A 4,506-nucleotide genomic window follows, 5' to 3' on the forward strand; every position below is an offset into this window, starting at 1 on the left:
GGTCAAAATTTCATTTGGTTTCACCTAATACTTTATAACTCATTTATTTAAGCATTGGTTCTTACCCTATAACTGAAGAACTTATATCTTCCTTTAAAGAGGAAAAAAAAGTTTGCAGTTAGGAACTGTGGGTCTCAGAGTTTATAATGGAAGGAGACAGTTGAACTAAAGTGCTTTTTCCCAATCATTTAATTTAATTATTTTATTTATTTAGGTGGGGAGGGGCAGAGGGAGAGGGAGAGAGAGAATCTTAAGCAGCGTGGAGCCTAACGCAGGGCTGGATCTCACAATCCTGAGATCATGACCTAAGCCAAAATCAAGAGTTGGATGCTTAACCGACTGAGACACCCCCCCACTGCAACCCTTTAATTTAAACTATCAAAGTAGTACAACATGTACATTGGTAAAAAATATAAAAAAATAGTACAAAAGGACTAAAAAAAGAAAAGTACATGTATCTTGTCCTCCATCCCACTAGAAAAACGTGATATTCATTGAACTCCCTAGGCAATCACTTTAAATCCTTTCTAACTTTATTTCATTTGGTCACTGCTATGGGTCTGAATGTTTGTGTCCCCCACTACCCCCCAAATCCTTATGTTCAAATCCTATCCCCTAAGGTGATGGTATTAGGAGGGGCCTTTGCAGGTGATTAGATCATGAGGATGGAGCCTAGGAATTCGACTAATGCCCTCATAAAAGAGGCTCCAGAAGGATCCCTCCCTGTTTGGCCATGTGAGGTGACAACCAGAAGTTTGCAACCTGGAAGAGGACTCCATGCTGGCACTCTGATCTTGGACTTCCAGCCTCCAAAACTGTGAGAAATAAATTTCTGTTGTTTATAAACTACCCAGTCTATGGTATCTTGCTATAGCAGCCCAAATGGTTTAAGACGGTCATTCTCTCCTTAGCTTTAAATAACATGCTTATATACCTTTTCTTTTTGGTCAGTTTTAAACACTATTAACTCCCTGGCAAAGAAGATGATAAATGAGCTATTTATGTATTATGTCCTACTTCATCCTCCATTTCATATTTTGTTATTTGTAGTATTATTTTAGTATTAAAAATACACAGTACTATTTAGTATTTACTTTTTCTATTGGTTATATTTACAACCTTAAAGAAATACATACTTAATATTTCCACTTCCAGCTCCACCATCTTGAAACTCTTAAAAGCTCCCTATTTTTTTTTTTTAAAGATACATTTATTCAGTGCCATGACCAGACTATTATATTTAGCAATCAACAGCATGGGTGCAAAAAAAAAAAAAAAACAACCTACATTAAAACCCTTTGTTGGAATGCTTTACACTTTCCATAGAAGAGAAACTAAAATAACCTGTTATACAATTAGTCACAAATACAGTCCTCAAGTTATTTGCCCATACACATGAGTATTGTTTAAAACATGTCTTCTTCATAGCAGCTAGGCCCTGCTACCACCGTGCTTGGCTGAGTTCACAAATCTGTTGTAACCTGTAGCTTCCCTGTCACTTCTCTGGCTCTCCTCTCCTGCTAAGCTGTTTCCTGGCAGTAATTAAAACCTCCTGCCACTTCCATAGCTACTGCTGCTGCTGGAACCACCATAGCCACCTTGGTTTCATGGGTTGGCAAAGTATTGGCCTCCCCCACCATAGGGGCCAGAGCTTCTGCTCCAAAATTTCCCCCTTTAATGGGTCCAAAATTTGAAGATGATTGTAATTGTCAAAATCATTACAGCTTCCGCCACCTCCAAAATTGCTTCCATCATTACCAAATCCATTATAGCCATCCCCACTACCACCATATCCACCACCATCTTGACCACCACCAAAGCCACCTCACCAATGAAGTTTCCTCTGTGATCAAAGTTGTCATTCCCACCAAAACCACTTCCATGACTACCACCAGAGTTTCCAGAACCACTATGACCTCTTTGGCTGAATGAAGCACTAGCCATCTCTTGTTTAGATGGGGCTTTCCTTACTTCACAGTCATGGCCATTCACAGTATGGTATTTTTGAATGACAATCTTGTCCACAGAGTCATGGTCATTAGATGTTACAAAAGGAAAGCCTCTCTTCTTGCCACTGCCTTGGTCAGTCATGATTTCAGTCACTTCAATTTTCCCATACTGTTCAAAAATAATCTCTTAGATGGTGTACTTCAATGTCTTCTTTAATGCCACCAACAAAAATCTTTTTCACATTTAAGTGGGCACCAGGTGTTTGAGAATATTCTCTTGAGACAGAGAATATTGTGTCTTTGGTTCCACAACAATTCCATCCACCTTGTGTGGCCTTGCACTCGTGGCTGCATCCACCTCCTCCACAGGGACATACGTGACAAACCCAAAGCCTCTGGAGTGCTTGGTGTTTGGATCTCTCATTGCCACACAGTCTGTGAGCATTCCCCGTTGCTCAGAATGGCTCCTCAGACTCTTGTTGGTTGGTTCAAAGCTCAAAACCCCAACGAAGAGCTTCTGCAGCTGTTCAGCAGGCTCTTTGGGAGACTCTGACTTATACATGACAACAGTGGGAGGAGGGACTTTAATGATGCTTACTCAGTGGTGTCCAGGGGTGGAAAGCAACTCTTAACATCTCTTATCTTATTATTTATTATGTAAGAGAAAGAACACATCTAAATTTCCCTTCAACTTTCTTCCTTCAACTCTCTCTTCTCCATAGACCTCTTTTTTTTTTTTTTTTTTTTTTAAAGATTTTTATTTATTTATTTGACAGAGAGAGACACAGCGAGAGAGGGGACACAAGCAGGGGGAGTGGGAGAGGGAGAAGCAGGCTCCCTGCAGAGCAGGGAGCCCGATGCGGGACTCGATCCCAGGACCCTGGGATCATGACCTGAGCTGAAGGCAGTCGCTTAACCAACTGAGCCACCCAGGCGCCCCCTCCATAGACCTCTTGACTTCTGTCAACTCCACCATTATTTTTATATTGTTAGAATTTATAACATTCACCTTTTGTTCTGTGAATGGCCATTCAGTGTTGACACTAAATATTGAAAGTCAATAAAGTGTAATTATACTATTTTGCTTATGTAAATAGTATTCACTATAGAACAAAATGCATCAGTTAGAATAGAAAAGGCAAATCTGTATCACTGGCCCATAGCACTAGGAGGGATGCTTCAAACGTCAGGATTATATAATTACATTTTCTTTTTTTTTTTTAAGATTTTATTTATTTATTTGACAGAGACACAGCAAGAGAGGGAACACAAGCAGGGGGAGTGGGAGAGGGAGAAGCAGGCTTCCTGCTGAGCAGGGAGCCCAATGCGGGGCTCCATCCCAGGACTCTGGGATCATGACCTGAGCTGAAGGCAGATGCTTAATGGCTGAGCCACCCAGGTGCCCCTATAATTACATTTTCAAATACTCCATTAGAAGCACTAAATAATAACACATTTTAGTTTGCTTTATATTTGGAATGCAGTTTTGTTTTAATTGCTTTCCATTTTTCCTCTTAACAGTGGAAGCACATGCCTTCACCATCTGACTAAATTTGCCCAGGATCTTAATCCTAGTCTCTGTGGCATGGAATCCACTTTTTGCCTGAGGACATTCTTCTCCAGTTCACTATCAGTTGCTCTCTTAGTCTGTTGTATAGCTATTGTTCTAGGCCTTACTTTCATTGGGTTAGGCATTAGTGTTTCTTGGATCTCAGGTTTTTCTGACTCTTGGATTCCTTTTTCTTTTTACTGTTTCATCCCCCCCCCCCTTTTTTTTAAGATTTTATTTATTTGACAGAGAGAGACACAGCGAGAGAGGGAACACAAGCAGGGGGAGGGGGAGAGGGAGAAGCAGGCTTCCCGCGGAGCAGGGAGCCCAATGTGGGACTCGATCCCAGGACCCTGGGATCATGACCCCAGCCGAAGGCAGATGCTTAACGGCTGAGCCACCCAGGCGCCCATTTACCGTTTCATCCTTAATTGATTTTTTGAGAAAGAATTTTTGAGAGGTGAGCTTTCTGAGTTCTTACATGTCTGAACATGTCTTCATTTTACCCTTATAGCTGAGTGATAGCTTAGCTAGTTATGATACTCAGCTCTTCAGAACTCTGAAAGCAGTACTCTACTTCTGGCACTGAGTGCTGTTGATGAGAAGACTAGTGCCAATTAAATTTTTGTTCTGTTGTAGTTAACCTGTTGCTTGTTCTCTGGAAGCTTTTAGAATCTTCTCTTAGTATTTAATGTACAATAAAATCACAAGTTTATGTTGAAGTAGGGATTTATTTTCATTTATTTTGCGTGGCACTTGGTAAGCCCTTTTACTCTGAAGACTCCTATCTTAGCTCTAAGAAATGTTCTTCTATTATTGCTCTCATTACTTTTTCCCCTGAGTTTTCTTGTCTCCTTCTGGAACTATTAGTTGGCTATTATCCTCCCTGGATTGACCGTACATAGTTTTTCAACTTCTAAAAATATTTCTTCCCCTTTGTCTTTTTGATTTACACTTTGGGAGATTCTACTGACTTTTTATTTCAGCTCTTCTGTTGACTTTTTTTTT

The 4,506-nt window shown here is 40.4% G+C and overlaps 1 pseudogene; it reads right to left on the reverse strand.

Moving 5' to 3' along the window:
* Positions 1-1,542: 1,542 nt before the first annotated feature.
* On the reverse strand, positions 1,543-2,511 carry LOC117999974 (annotated as a pseudogene).
* Positions 2,512-4,506: the final 1,995 nt, after the last annotated feature.

The sequence above is a fragment of the Mirounga leonina genome, unplaced genomic scaffold (genome assembly GCF_011800145.1).
Source record: "Mirounga leonina isolate KUSES-001 unplaced genomic scaffold, KU_Mleo_1.0 Mir_115, whole genome shotgun sequence".
NCBI classification, from domain to species: Eukaryota; Metazoa; Chordata; class Mammalia; order Carnivora; family Phocidae; genus Mirounga; species Mirounga leonina.